Raw genomic sequence first — 16451 nt, forward strand, 5'->3', positions numbered from 1 at the left:
GATGCAATGTCTAACCTTATCGTACACAAATTTCTTCATATTAGGGAAAAAGTAACGCATAAGCATTAAATTATATGTCTTTTGAGCACCTTGGTGACTTCCGTTCATTTTGTGTGCATGAATAAGGTCGAAAACTTGATTTCTTAATGCATGGGGAATACAAAGTCTATCCCTATTACCAGTTTTGATTTTATTAGTCCTGTATAAGACTCCATTTTTGAGTACATAAGAATACGAAAGCTTTTCTAGTTTAGGGTTACTAGCTTTGTCTTTGTTTTCTAAAACGTCAATGATGTCTCTTAAATAGGGGTCTTTACGTTGTTCTGAACTAATATCAAAATCTGCTGCTTGTGCATGAAATACTTGATGAAAGAATAAGTCATCATCATGATCATCATCTTTCTTGTCTGGATTAGTCTTTTCTATAGGGTTGTTTTTGGGAATGACAGGTGACTGAGTGTTTACTGTATCATTGGGAAGGACTACTGGATGCTGGCTCATAAGGGAAGCAGATGGTGTAAAAAGTACAGGCTTATGGGTATTAGGTGTCGTAGTGGTAATGTTCAAATTGATGTAAGTCTTGGATCGTGGACTTAACTGAACTGTGTTTGAAAGGGTAGCTTTTCCCTCATACACATTTGCATTTTCAATTTGAGTGAATATGTCATGGGACAGCTGGTGAGTCTTGTACTTTGATCTTAAAATACTATAATTAGGAGTACGTCCTAAATCATAAAGTGTTATTGTGTTGTCTTTTAACGACATTTCGCACCTCTGCGTTCGTAAAAAGTCATTTCCTAAAAGGGGAGGGACATTAGTTGAATCTACTATTCTAAACGGATGCGAATATTTACGCTTTCCAATTATGATAGGAAGAACTACAATTTCAGACACACTCAGTTTCGATCCGGACACACCTTGGATTGTGGATTGTACCTTGTATGTTTTTCTTTCAGAAGGAAGAAGATGGGAAGGATAAATTGATATTTGGGAACCCACGTCAATAAGTAAATCTACTTCTGTCCCTTGTATGCTACTATTAATAAAGTATAGGCCATTTCTCTCAATGATAGGAACTTTGTCTAATCTGGTATTATCTTCGATTTCGTTCCTGCAAGTCGAAGACGATTTTAGTTTAAACCACTGTCTCGTTGTGGCTTGTAAAAGCAGTTGTCGCTCTCGTGATTATAACGACCACAGAATTTACAGGCTGATGTATTTGCTTCGTCGCGATTACCCTGATCTCGACGTTGAAATCTCTTGTTACTATTACCTCTGAACTGGCCTCGAGAGTTCGACCTATAATTACCTCTGTGATTAGCTCTATGATTATTATTATTCCTGTAAGAAGAGGAGTTATTATTCCCCTTGTTGAAACCTCTGTTATGTGCGTTTTGATTAGCCGTTTTCGCAAATTCCAGTACATTTGAGCAAAGATTAAAAAGAGAAGTTGCGTTCATCTGTTCGGTTGAATGCAAAGCTAAGTTCGACATTTGTGACGAAAGTTTATTTATCTCATCACCAGAGGCGGCATTTTGAGCGTGTTCCACTGTGGCTACGGCTGGTGGCGCCGCGCAGCGGGCACTATCAGAACTCGGTACAGCAAACATGCCAGATTGTAACGGTGAGAAACTGGGTGCTTGATAGGTCTGGGAAGGAATTACAGGAGCGGGCTGTGATTGTAGACTTTGGACTTGATGAGCCGATGGTGGGAGGAAAGGAGATGGACACTGGTTGTATGGTACAAACTGCTGACTCGGGTTCAATGGATTACTTGGGAGGGGGAGTAGACCTGTGCATGCGAACAGCTGTGAAGTGGTGACGGGGTGAATGTCTGGGGTAAGCTTGCCTGTGCAATTGCCTGATCTATTTCCAATTTCTCCTCCAACATACGTGAATTAATCAATGACTGCTGGCGTTCGAAATTTTGTAGGTGGGCAATTAATTCTTCTGTTTTGGCGAAATGCTTGTTGGTTAAACAGCCAATGTATTTGGCTCGCAGTCCCGTGATGATGTAAGAGAGAGTTTGTTCTTCAGTGGCGTTCGGGAAGTATTGCTGGACTAATGCCTTTTTAGCAATAACGTAGGTGTGAATGGGTTCGGTTATCGTTTGTTTTCTTTGGAGTATTATCTGTACGGGATCTGCTGATAGGTACGATCCTTTAAATAGCGTACTTAGCTCGTTTTTGATATGGGTGTATGTCAGGTCTATAAAATTGGGTCGTGTCTGTATGTCATGAAAATAAGTTAAAGCGGTGTCAGTCAAAAATAGAGGTAACATCTCTTTACTCTTAGCTTCCGACCATCCTGTGGCGTGTGCTACATTTTGAAACTTAAGGAAAAATGAATCAATGTATTTTGGGTCATTTCCGCTAAATGGTGCCGGGTATAATGCAGTGGGGATTGGGGTGGCCATGTTAGTGGTGGAAATTTGTACAGCTACGTTACCAGAACTATTAACAGTGTTAGAGGGAGTTGAAACGGGAGCTGGGGTACTTGCTAAGGGTTGGGGTCGGTTTCTGTCGGGTGTTGCTAGTCCAAGGACAAATTGAGGGTAATTTCTATTAGCAGACCTTAACCGTGTTAGTGGAGGGGAGGGAATTGGGGAGAAAGGACGTGAATTTGCCGTGATTGCAGTTGCTAACTCTATGATTTGGTCGAGGGAGGAATCTAGGTGTTCGTGCAACGCTATCTGTGACGTATTCATTAACGAAGGTTCGTCGTGCTGACCAAAGAACAAATTAAAGTATGGGTATACAGTTATTTATGTCATTAATATATCGCTTGTCAAATAAGTATAAGCAAGTGTTCTCATTCCTGTGTGAATGATGCTTGAATACGTGTTATGCAGAAGAACTAGACTTTGTTGGAAAGGGGGGGGGGCTCGGCATAAAAAGAGAAAAAGAGGGGTTGTTTTCCATAGGGTATTACACAAAATTGTCACTGGGTCTGACGCATCTTAAGCGTACTGTGGGAGTATGAATTGGAATTACTAAAAATTTACTTTAAAAATGCTCCCAAAGTGGGAGGGAGGGGGGAGAGAATAATTTAATGTAAAGCAATTCGTACAGGAGGGTACTTAATTGCAAAAAAGGGCCTGAAGCACCTCCACCATGTTGTAATCCCGTTTTACCTGGGATCTGAGGTCACAGGGAAGTTTCATTTAATCATTTAGGTAGAGCTTAATAATATCTGTTGGCTGAACCTGCTCCGTTAGGAGGGTAGAGATATGGAAAGTTGGTGTAAGGTTATTCACGCTTGTTCATACCTGGTAGGTGTGTGTGTGTTGTCTTGTCCTGATGCTTCTCGCAGACCGAATCGTGACAGTTGCCAAGGTTCTATCCAGCGACCCTCAGCTCACCAGACCGAGCGATCCCTTGCGACTTCTAGCATGCTAGGCAGCGGTAACTCCGTGTTCCATCGTCGTAGTTCAGCAGTGTAATGTGTTGTAAAGTATTAGACTAATTATCCATGTAGCGTCGATGAGTGTCAAGTTCTAATAGAGCGAGCGAGCTCCGGGTAGGAGCTTGCTTTTATAATCTCAGGCGTCGAAAGGTTGTTAAATCTTTCGAACGCGGTAGATCTTGTTTAGATCCACGCGTTTGCCCTTCAGTTCCTTGTTTTACGGAAGTTACAAGTTAGCGCATTCTTGGGATCACTCGCTGGTCGGACAAGTTCAGGAAATAAACAAGTGTGAATATTAACATGACGATGTTTTCTCGGTTTAATAATCTCCATATCTCTACAATACATATATACGTATATATATATATATATATATATATGTGTGTGTGTGTGTGTGTGTGTGTGTGTGTGTTTATATATAGTCATAGTTTATGTTAAAAAGCAGAGTGTAAAATCCTGGGGGATGGGGGAATTTCAACCCACCAACAATTTTGTCCTACGAAAATTCAGTTGGTATAGGAAATGGTTTGCTACTTTATAAATACCCGATATGTATAAGTATGTGTGTATTATTATCTACATATGTGTATATACACACAAACTTACACATCAGGTATTCATAAACTAACAAACCAGTTCGTTTACCAATTGGATTTTTGCAGGTCAAAATTGTTTGTGGGGGGAAATCCCCCTCTGTCCCCAGGATTTCACGCTTTTTAATATTTTTAATAATAATAATTCCAACAAAATAACCTTTACTGCCAACAAGTTGATTTGGTTGACAACGAATATCTTCTAAAATATAGTAGCAAGGGAAAAGTTACAACTTTTACTGTTAAGATTCATCCTTTCTAATCAATTTATCACAAAGTTGATTCAAATGTGTAAAATGTTTTTCAAGAAATCGTGTTACGAAGGAACCCCTGTTTTGTTCTCTCCAGGCTTCCAATGTAAGGGAGTTTTAACTTAAGCACGTTGGATTTCTTTTTGCTCTATGTTTTGAAATAAGATTATTTTGTTCTTGTCAACTGAAATCATGCCTAAATGCTATGGAAAGCTGTGAAAACTATTATCAGAAAACCAGTGGCGTGTGGTGACATTTAGACTAGGGTACGCAAGAGAAATACGTAAGGGAAATCCTTAGTGGATAATTTACTAGTGACTGTATCAAATGCATTCATATGCACACAAAAAGAAAAAAAACGATTTCTGCCGCATATTTTGGTATGTTAAAGGAAGCAGAATTTAAGCTTCCTTTATGCACACTAAAGCTGATTGAAGTTAGTTGAATTGAAATGGGATCTAATTCAGGATTTTTTTATATAAAGATATAACCTTAAAACGCTACCGGAGAGATTCAGATGTAACACGATAAAACATTTGTATGATATTTTATATACTTGTTTCGCAAATATATTCTGAAGAAACGTGCAGCCCAACAATTCAACCTTGATTAGTTTCTTCATGCAGCGCGATGCACATTGAACGGGAAGGAAAGGACAGTCAAATGTTTAAATAAGTAATATGTTAATTAAAGGTTGAGGAAGAAATACGCACTTAAGTAAGTTTTTTCCTGAAAATGCCTAACATGCTTACCATCCTTCGTAACTCCTGCCTGAGACAAGTCCTCCAATTCAGGAACAGGCCTCCCATTTCGGATTATTTCCACTTTCTTTTCATAACTATATGACGAAAAAACCCTCTCCAGAACGTCATCAACAACTTCCAATTCCATATTATTTCTATTTCACCTCTTCACCGCACTGACAAAACAATAATAAGAACGAAACACTGCAAATTTCACACGCAAGACGGAAGAAACAAAAAACGTCAACCTCTCGCGGTAACAAGTGTATCCTTCCTCGAAATAGCCACTCACATTTGTAGATGAATGGATCAGGGTTGTCAGTCGACGAGATATTTTGTAGAATGAAGAAATTAAGGAGACTCGTAGAAAATATATGTTAATATTCAATGTATTAATCCCAACACACTTCAAAAGCTCAAATAAACTTTGGGCAGGGTTCGAAGTCCTGAGGGGGAAGGGAGGGATTTCCCCCCACCAATAATCTTGGCCTCAAAAATCCCCACACCAAAATTTCCCGGGGGGGGGGAGAGTTTTTGTTATAACAATGAAGGATAATATTGAAAACATACACTACCTCTTCAAGAGATCTTTAACAGATCTACACCAAAAGCAAAATATGTACAATAGAAGTAAAACAAGAATGCAAGACAAATATAAATATGATGTTAATAGAAAAACTATTGCATAATAAAACGATTCCAACTATTTTTGTAATTTATTGACATCTTTAACCCGTTAGTAAATGAATTAGTTTGCTACTTTATAAATATCTCATGTATATAAAAGTAACAAATTGATTTCTCTCTATGTATTTATTAATAATGCATTTTGAAATATTTAGAAATTCATTATTTTTTTTATATTGAATGACATTATAAATATGCATATCATAATTATATTATGTGTATATGTAATATATGCGCGCGTGTGTGTAGATTGAGATATCCCCCCCCCCACCACCAATATGATTTTGCACCCTTATGTTGGGCACAATGTAACGTCCATTTACATAACTTTGCAACGTAAGGGAGCGGGGGTACATTCGAATCCTATAGTAAGCAATGTGTTTATGTTTTTTCTTTCGTTCATTTATATCGTCGGGTCAACAGTCAACACCCATCCTTATCATAAGCTGAAATGCAAAGTGACACGAATACAATTTTGATATCTAGAATGAGAAAGACAGATACTGAGAATGGTGTGAAACATGGAAATTGTCCATATAATTTTCCTCTGACACATTGACATGACGACGCCGAAAAGGGTTTCAGGTAAAACGCAATGCTCAGTCGATCGATCACTCCATTTCCCTCACCTCCCGATAAACATTTTTTTTGTCTTCCGCTCCGATTTGTATGTCAGTAATCAATTTTTATAACGCATTTTTATTGCAACCAAAGCACAGGGATTAATTTATCTAAGCGTGTCTGTCCAATGTTATTGGTGAGCCCAACTTAAGAGTTCAGTATGGGGCTTATGGCAACAGCGTTGCCGCATGGTGCGCAGTACAAGAAAGCTCCAGCGCGCATCGAGCGTCTGCTGTAGTACACGCCGCAACAAAAGTTAGTGGTCAACGGGACTGTTCACTGTCGAACTTTTCCACTAGAAGCGCTAGCCCTGTTGTGTCCCTAAAAAATTTCGTTCGTCATCTGGTTGCCCTAAGCTTTACATTGGAGAGCGATAGGATGGCTATTCAAACGTTATTTTCAACGAAGGTAAGAATTTCTCGTGTAAATCGATAACAAAAATTGTTTAGCAAACCTTTAGGATTATGTAGCAAGTCATAAGTTTCTGAAAATTACGTTCTCCTGAACCTAAGAATTAATATATTATAGCGCAACGACAGGGTAGCTCAAACGTGCTAAATATAGTATATTTATGCACAAAGTGCACTAAACTTGACGTTATTTTGGTCGTCCCTAACTGCCATGGGTCTATAATAAAAATAATAGATTTTTGCACTACGCTTTTATGTTTCCTCTTGTTGCGACTTGCGAGTATGTGCAATTCAACGGCGGGAGTAGGAATAGGGGAAACTACCCAAACTACAAAGAGAAAATATATTAAGTGGATAAGCGCATAATATTTATTATTATACTTTATGCCCTATCCGATAACTTAATATTAACATATGTTTTCTTTGTATGAAGCAGACATTTTCCCCTCGCATTTTCGTCCTTTTAAAATTATAATTCCTGTAAATAAGAAAGCCCTAGAGGTTGCGAGATATGAAACAGAATGTGACATATTTTTTGTAATAACTATTCTTCTCGATAAATGTGTATGTATAAAATAGAGAACCATATTTACTAGCCATGAGGAAAAGTATGATATCACGTAAAAAAAATGTGTTCATTATAATATCGGCATACACCAAAGCACCCCCGGTCGTCGCATTTTAATTAAGGGATTAGGGTTCAATACCCGGTGGAGGCATATAAAGGTTCGATTCCCGGAATTGGTTGGAATTTATCCAGCCTTGTCTCCGCACCCAGCCTCATAGCAATGGGTACCTGAGAGCAACCCTGGGGGATGAAGGCTGCCGGAGCATGGTGCTGATCACATCACCTGCAAAATAGTTCGAGAATCTTTGGGGCCCACCACACCACTATATGTGCCTTCATGGCATGGTGCTATATGCACGGGGGAATTTACATAACCTTTACCTATGGAACTCGCCCAGGATGATGATGAAGCGCGAGAATACATGTTGCTAAATTCCAATGAGTCTATGTTTTCGTTGAAAAGTAAGTTTATAGACATTCCAACACATTTATCACTTCTAGGTGATTCACAAAGCACTTCTTCAACATTATTTAATGATGTGGATGTAGACTCAGCATCACTTCAGAGTTCACAAGGGGATGTGAAATCAGTACCGGGAAGAACGTTTGCAATAAGGTCGGCACACTGCGACGAAGCAAGGAATTTTCACAATTCTCGAGAGAGTCACTGCGCGACTTTTTGCACAAAAAATTGCAAAATTGAACTTTGCGGCCGCTTAGATTGTGTTTGGAATGTTGTGTTTTTCTCCATGCTGCATGGGAATAATAATTTGAATTATTATTATTATTATTATTATTATTATTACTGTCGCAGATCTTTGACTGTGATAAATTAGCCATTTTATTTTTTTTTCTACAGCGTTTTCCATAATATTTCAAAAGCTCAAGATGGGGAGTTAAACCCGGTAACCCCCCTTGCGTACGCCACTGATGCTATCTAACTTTTATAATAGTTAATCATCCTTTGGGAAGAGCAAGTGAACCGGGAGTATTCCCGCTAGATCCGTCAATGCATACAATATGCCTGTTTTCAGAGAAAAAATCCCCAAAACGAGAAAGCGCACACACAAATAATAAATTTCTTGACCTGGCCCCAAGACGGAAGCGTATTCAGGAACTTTTGCCTGGCCATTCCCCACCCCCTTCCCTCTTCCCAACACGTGTTTGCAGCGAGTGGCAACAGGCGGACGGCTGTTATTTTTGACTCCCCAAATCGTGCTTAACATAAGAAAGGAAAGCGCATTTTTTGAATGTTCTGAATTGTAATAGAAGGTATAGACCATCAAAACCTTACATTTCCTCTCCTTTTTGCATATTTATTATTTTCTCTTCGCATGTTAACGACTTTTGTTTCTGACAGAATAGGGGTGGGGATCTCAAAAGTAAAAGCCCATAACAGCCCATACTGAACTCTTAACTTGGGCTCCTCTATAGTAAACTAAACATTAGAAAAAAAATATATGTTGACTACTACCAACACTGCAGACGCTGCCAAAATCTTAGGTACCCTGGCTTCTTAGAACCATGTGCTTTGAACAGGAAAATGCACCGTGGGATGAGCGCGGGAAGACCCAAACATATGGTGGGGGTTGATCGGAGCCAATGGGGATTGCTCTCCGAATTTCAAGGGTACCCAACAGAGGCAGCAGCTTTTGCTCGTGGAAATCGGCAGAAGCCACGGTGGATGGGGGTGGGTGCGGGCAACACCGAAGGCACGATCGGGATCATTCGGGCAGACGTTCGGGACTGCTTGGAGGGCCAGGCTACTCGGGCAAGGCAAGAGCGTTCTCGGACGGAAGATACAATTTCTGGCAGTGGAAGGGGTTTCGGAGAGATGATAGTTGAATTTTCATGCTCCGAGAAGAGAAAATTGGGGAAATTGGGAATGGGGAAAATTATTATTTTTTCTTACGGTGTTGTGGGTACGTAGTGAGTACCTTGCGTACCCAGAATGCACGCCGCTGCAGAAAACTAACGGAAGAAAACTAAAATATTATAGCTTGATTGATATAAAAAAATGCGAGATTGCCCATTTTTGTGAAAAAGGCATTGTGCGAGATCTAAAAGCAGAACTTTATAATATTGTATGTAAATGTAAGGGTGTAATAAACGTGACTGCTTCCCAGGCACGTATCCAGGGGGGCTTAGGGGGCTCAAGCCCCCCCGAAAGTTTTCGGTTTACACTAGATAAAATGAGATTTTTTGTTTCTTGTGGTGTCAAATAAAATAATGTGACGTTAATTTAAGGAGAGAAATAATTATCGAGGCAAGACGGAGAATATTCTATAACCCTGTTATTGGTAACAGCTCGTATCCAAGGTGGGAATCAGGGGGCTCAAGCCCCCCTTCAGAAAATTTTCAGTTTACGCTAGATAAAATTAGGTTTTTGGCTTATTGAATAATATGGTGATAATTTGAGAGAGATAATTATCTAGGCAAGACGGAGAATGTTCTATAAGCCTGTTATTGTTAATAGCGCGTATCCAAGGTAGGGATCAGGTGGTTCGAGCCCCCCCCCCCCGCTCCCCAAGGAAATTTTTCAGTTCACACTGATAAAATTAGGTTTTTGACTTCTTGAATAATGTGACGATAATTTAAGGAGAGGAATAATTATCGAGACAAGACTGAGAATGTTCTATAACCCTGTTATTGTTAACAGTGCGTATCCAAGGTGGGCATCAGGTGTCTCGAGCCCCCTCCCCAAGGAAATTTTTCAGTTTACACGAGATAAAATTAGGTTTTTGTCTTCTTCAATAATGTGACGATAATTTAAGGAGATAAATAATTATCGAGGCAAGACGGAGAATGTTCTACGGACCCTGTTATTGTTTATAGCGCGTATCCAAGGTGGGGATCGTAACTCGTGGACTCCCCCTACCAGGAAAGTTTTCATTTTACACTAGATAAAATTAGGTTTTTGTCTTCTTCAATAATGTGACGATAATTTTAGGAGAGAAATACTTATCAAGGCAAGACGGAGAATGTTCTATAACCCTGTTGTTGATATTATTGCACGTAAACTTTTCTTACGCTTTCGGTGTTGTCGTAGCGAACTTGAACACTATGTAGAAGAGACCTGTCAGCATTTGGAAGCTGCACAACAAAGGTAGCGCCGCAGGTAGGGCGATTCGGATTCATTGTAATTTTTTAATCTCTGGAAAGCGCGAGAGGGAACGTTCTTGAAAAAGAGAAGGAGTCGAACTACTGGCAATATTTACGAATCGTGATATCTGCGAAACGTTCTAGAATATAATGAGGATATTAATACGTGGCTTCAATTTCCCGGTTGATCTGTACAACAGAATAGGTGGAGACTTCAGAGGTAAGTGTGACAATTCATACAGTCGATTAGTGATCAGTCAGTGTCCATTGGTTGCTTTATAAGATCTAGTGATTCGAAAATGAAATGGACTAAATACCGTAAAGTAACGAAGTCTACCACTAGTTCCAGTTCGGTCCCAAAGCTAAAAACATTGACGACAGCGGAAGTTCGAGTAGTGCTACGAGTAGTTCGGGTGGAAAGACGAAGAGATCGAAGGTCTCTCTCTTTAAAGTGAATATTTCGGCAGTATCGGGCTGGGCATTGGAGCGATTTATTAAAAAAGAAATAAGCTGCACAGATCAACTGAAAATCAAAGTTTTGAGTGATTTCGTTGTGCCAGGACCAAATTTTGTGTATGCAGTCCGAGAATTTCATAGCATAAAAAAATACTTTTGTTTAAGGCTACTGGGTTCGACACACAACAGACAATTTTGGACACTTGCGTGCGAGTGCTTAGGCATGAATATGAACAATTTGGTGGGTTTCGGCTTTTATAAGAGCTGCAAACATGGGAGGACAAGACACATTAGTGGTGTTCAGGCTCGAATGAGAGAGAAATATTCGTAAACTGTCTGATTCCAGTTCCCTGCACACAGTTTGAATCTTGCGTTGTCGAGTGGATTGTGCATTCCGTGCATGTGTAACACCTTCGTAAAAACACTTCTGGTACATAGATGTTTTGATGCCTGATGAGAAGAAATGGACAAACATACATACTGAGATGGTTCCGGCACACAATATATTAATGCATGGAAACAGAGGAGTTGAGTGGTAGAAAATGTCCCGATTTCACGTTCTGATTAAAATGACAGCCTTAAACAGTGGTGACGATTTAGGAGATAGTTGCTCCCCATTCTTTTGCCTCCACACTATGGCCTCTTAATGCTTGTCTCCTTGTCCACCCCCCCCCCCCCCACATTTTGGAACCTAATTGCCACCACTGGCCTTAAACATACAATTGTGATACCCCTTTAAAAAATGGTGTTCAGCCTCCCCCCGCAAGGAATTCCTGGATACGTGCCTGCTGCTTCCCGTAAAATATCACTGCACTCTCCACGTTCTTCTTCTTCTGTCTTTTCTTTGGCGCCGTCAATAGCTTCAACACGTTGTATTTTTTATATATATTTGTCACATATTTGTTTTAATTAGTATTCAGCTCGTTCCGACACCTGAACGCAGCAGCTACGGCTCAAAGGGCAGTGTAGTTACACCGGAAGAAGGCTCGGAGATGGCAGGCTTCAGAAGTTAACTCATCCAAATTAAATTAAACAGGTATGGGCTCTCTCTAAATTTAAATCATAGTTCACAAATAATTTGATTAAAAGTTTTAAAAGTATCTGTTTTATTTAATAGCGTATTAATTGGTGCATTCTTCTCCAGCATAGCCATAGGCAGTGACCACACTACGGGGGGGGGGGGGGGGGCAGGAACGCCTCTCAATTCTCGTTCGACAATTTCTCTCTCTCTCTTATCTGCCCCCAGTAAAACGACAAAATAAATAAACGAATGAATGCTCTTTTAGCCAAAATGTACATTTTTGTGTCGTATGTAACGGAATAATAAAAATGATTGCCCCGGGAAAATGTGATTTACCCCTCCATCTTTACTATTGCGCCGTCACTAGCTACAACATATTTTGATTTCTATTGTTCCCACATATTTATTTTAATTTTAGTATTGTGAATCATATTCCACTGTGTTACCTCACGTAGCCACCCCCCCCCCCCCACACACACGTACGACTTCAGTTGTAAGTTTTAGACTAAGCTTGTCAAATATCCACTTATATCTTTGTATTCTTGAGCCATTTAAAAAAAAATCATTTTGCCCCTTCTTCTGGACTATTTCATAGGAATGTTTTCCCACTGGAAGCCCCTTTGCAGATCGAGATCCCAGGCTATAGCCTTCCCAAGCCAGCGTCCCCTCCAAATACTCTCTTGGCCTCATGAAAGACAAATATACGAAATATTAATTTGACTTGGCAGTTTCTCTTTTCGAACAGGAATAAGTTTTAAATTTTAATAGCTTATAAATTTACACTATCAATTTTGAGAAAAGGTTTTGCGTAACCCTAAAAGTACATTTAGAGACTGCAAGGTCAACTCTCGATATTTCAGATATATTAATAATTTTCATCACAACGTCTTGTAATAATTATTTGTTACTTCAATAACCTCCTCGCAAATGTTTCTCGCATATTAAAACATAGATGCCATATGATTGCCATTTTCTGTTTATTTCCTTGTAATGCTGACCTCCGTGTCGAAGTGGTTAGCACAACGCTTTACGATGCCAAGGGCCCCCAGGTTCGAATCCCCGCCCGGGCATGGGTCTACTTTCCTTTCTTCAATTTCATCATATCATCACGCATCCTCATCTTTGCGATTAGCCATATGTGACAAATAGCGAAGTAAAATAAACTAAGTCTATTAATCAATTATTTTTTACTCTTTAATTCTTCTTTAGCAATCAACGTTTTTGTTAAAATTATATTACTATTTGTAAAATGACGAAATTCTAAAGGAGAACACGCAACTTTCTTTGTAGCGCATCGGTCAGAAAGTTTCAGGAATATGGATTTTCAAAATACATTTTTTTACATGTACTTTGCCCCCTTTTAAAAGTAGCGCGTTTTCAATTATGTTACTAATCATTAAAAGGATGCCTCAATACCATCTTGGAGGATGACAATTATTATTTTCCCCCTCCTAAAAGTAATAATATACTTTCGCTCTCTGAATCTCCCATATAAATGCTAGGGGCCGTCTGCTTCAGCCGAGCTCACGGCTTCTCCGGTGACGTCACGCGTTCGTGCAAGATCGGCAATCTTCGGATGGCTTTACCTAATCTCTATATTCCTTGAGTAGTTCCAATACAAGGAATATTTCACCAGCGTGCATCAGACTGGTCAATGATGTCAATATTCATGTTTATTAGTGAAAATATCACTCATTGTGACTAAATCACAGAAGACATTATATATTTTCATTTAACAACATCTTATTTTGCATGTGCAGTACGAATTTAAGGGGTTGCAGCAGAAGATTGACGCATGTTTTGATGCATCGGCATATTTTATTTCACTTCGCGTGGAAGTGAAGGAGTAGTAGTATTTAAAATGCCAACAGTTTATGTCTGCATCCTGTTTATTCGCCCTCCGAGCAACAAAATTGGCGTGACATTCCATACTATTGCCTACAGAAGGCATGTCACGAATCAGAAGCTTCATGAGCCCCGTCTAGTTGGCTGCACTTTTTGACACTCTGTGCAGTGCAGGTGCATCCAGTGTCAGAGTGGTCCAAGGAAATTAGAAATTACGTTCAACCAACTAGACGGAAAGCGGTGTTCAAGTTCAGAAGATTCAACAAATGCCTGTCTGCTTCTTTAAACGGTCATTTGATTAGTGCAAAGAGAGTCAAAGCGAGTCGAAAAGTGCAGCGAACTAGACGGGGCTGGAATCACCTGAAATTGTAAACAGAAAGATGATTTACATTGGAATGCCATAGTTAAAAGTGATTTGTGATGGTGTATTGGGTAATTAGAGAATATAACTTTAAATATGAAACTAAATTAGCTTTGAGAAAGAAAGGTAAGGATAAACAAACAAAAAATGTATAGAAGTTTTATGTTGTTGCTTGTTATCTTAGTCCACAGGCAAATTTGCTTTAAAATATTTGGTAACGGTTCTGATATATGATTTCTCCTATCACAAAGACTAGTTATCGTAGAATCATTGTGACGAAATTTGAACCTTCCTTAAAGTAATGAGCACTGTTTGGACTCGAAAAAAAGTTATTTATGTTGAAAAAAACAACTTGAAAATTACCTTACGCACTTCTCATGGACAAGATATTCTCCGTCTACAAGCGACAGTAAATATCGTAGAAGGGGGGAATGAATGTAGAAGTAAATCAGAACCTTAGTAGAATGCATTTAGGGACTTTATTTTAATGCTAAGGGAACTAAACCTAACCTGCCTAACCTAACCACGAAAGCATATATTGAACAAAACCTTAAGGCGAAGAGGGACAATTACGCACCAGGCATGCATTGATTCCAATATCGTCGGAATGAGCAATGCTACTAAAAAGATCTCCGCCAGAAATGAAGAGTATGAATACCTCCCCATGTGGCAAGTGGAAGCGGTTTCCTAAGTTGATTATTAAGCCTTATACGATTTTTGAAGAATATGATGAATTAGTATTTACCGAATCCCATGTATTCCTTATGGGACATCAACTTCAACTTCAAGTTACGGCTCATCAAATGGGAGTTTCGACTTTTCCTACTACTATGACATAGTTCAACGTGTCCTTTTTCCGTCCATGTACTTTTCTACGTCATCGGATGTTAGATATTCCCGAGAGAACGAATAAAATAATGGTCCCATAAGCCTAGTGCATTTCTCCTTGCCTCCTACGGCCATCCTGGCAGTGTTGCCAAACCTGATGTGCATAATAGAGCTAAATTTCACCATTAATATAGCTAAAGAGGACTTTCAAGGAGCTAGATTAACGAAGGCTGCATAAAGTGTCTACTAGGGTAATTTTAGTTGTCAGAGGGGTGGGGGTGCTGCTATTACCGTTAGCTTTAAAGTGATCGCAATTTATTCTTAGTTTTCACCGCCTAGATTTGGCGGCATCACCCATCTCAATAATCCAATGATGTTAATATAAAATCGAAAATAAAGGGTTCCCGGATAACAAAATTGTCATTTTCATCTTAGCCACAGTGCTATATATAAAAATACATGGGGAGGAAAGAAGAGGTGGGTGATGCAGCCTATAGCTATACGAATATCACATCACGTGCAAAATGTACACTCATGGACGTCCGCAGGATTTTTTCCAGGGAGGGGCAAGGATGGTATATTTTTCCAGGGGGGGCCAACATGGCATATTTTCCCCAATAATAGTGTTCATCCCTCATAAAACATTGCTTAAATTTGAATTTATCATGTTCGTGCAATAATTAACACACATTATTGTGGCTGAAATTAAATTATATGTGTGAAATATGTAAATTTTGGTTGACTTTCGTTTTCCAGGGGGGGGGCACGGCCCCCCTTGCCCCCCCTTCCCGACGCCCATGTGTACACTCATGGCAAAAGTTGGTATTTATGGGCCGGAGCCAGTGGTGGCATCATAGTGGGGCAGAGGGCAGGTGCCACAGTTCACAGTCAAACGAGTGCACGAAGGAGCCAGATCTGGCTCCAAAAGAGCGAAGTTGGCAACAGTGATCAGCAGCTGCCCCAGCGAGAAAGACCTAGGGTAAATTGTCCCTCCTCGCCTTAAGTAATCGCTAAAACTCCGCAGTATGTGTTAACAGACGTACATTGAATTTGAACCATGTAAAAATTGCATTCGTAGCATGATGAAATCGCAATAAAACAAAAGGAACTTGGGCCAAATAGTTTCTCATACAAACATACACACACAATATATATATAATCACAGACGGAATGGCTACCTTCACCAGGTGATGAACCTAGCTGTTGATTTCAAATACATTTTCTTCTGCTAGATATTGCATTCTTTTGCACTGCTTGGTGGGTTAAGCAGTTAGGTTCCATGGGCCTCCCTAAAAAAAATAATCAGAAATTTCCATAGTTTGTAGGTAAGGTAGTTAACTAGTCTATCATAATATTAATAATGCTTTATTTTTCGTGTTATGCATTTATTAGGGTTGGCAGATTCTGTTTTTGAAAACCAAGTAACGTGTCCCTGACAAAATAAATGTATATTATTATTACATATAGTGTTATTGGTGTCAACAAAGAAGTCGATCTTGAACAATGGTAGCCTACTAATGTCGTATCCCTCATACACCAAAACACTCAGCAGTGCATTGT

The 16451-nt window shown here is 39.5% G+C and overlaps 1 protein-coding gene across 3 annotated transcripts in view; it reads left to right on the forward strand.

The window, feature by feature from the left end:
* Positions 1–13904: 13904 nt before the first annotated feature.
* Positions 13905–16451, forward strand: part of LOC145985025 (zinc transporter ZIP1-like) — a 41095-nt gene continuing 38548 nt past the window's right edge. For 2 of the 3 annotated variants that reach the window (XR_014441385.1, XM_083118532.1), the window contains exon 1: positions 13906–14189. The gene's annotated coding sequence lies outside the window, so the exon portion shown is untranslated. Of the gene's footprint in view, positions 14190–16451 lie in introns of all 3 variants that reach the window. The other variant, XM_083118533.1, reaches the window with a different exon arrangement.

Source organism: Lepisma saccharinum, chromosome 3 (genome assembly GCF_977018435.1).
Source record: "Lepisma saccharinum chromosome 3, izLepSacc3.1, whole genome shotgun sequence".
In the NCBI taxonomy this organism is placed as follows: Eukaryota; Metazoa; Arthropoda; class Insecta; order Zygentoma; family Lepismatidae; genus Lepisma; species Lepisma saccharinum.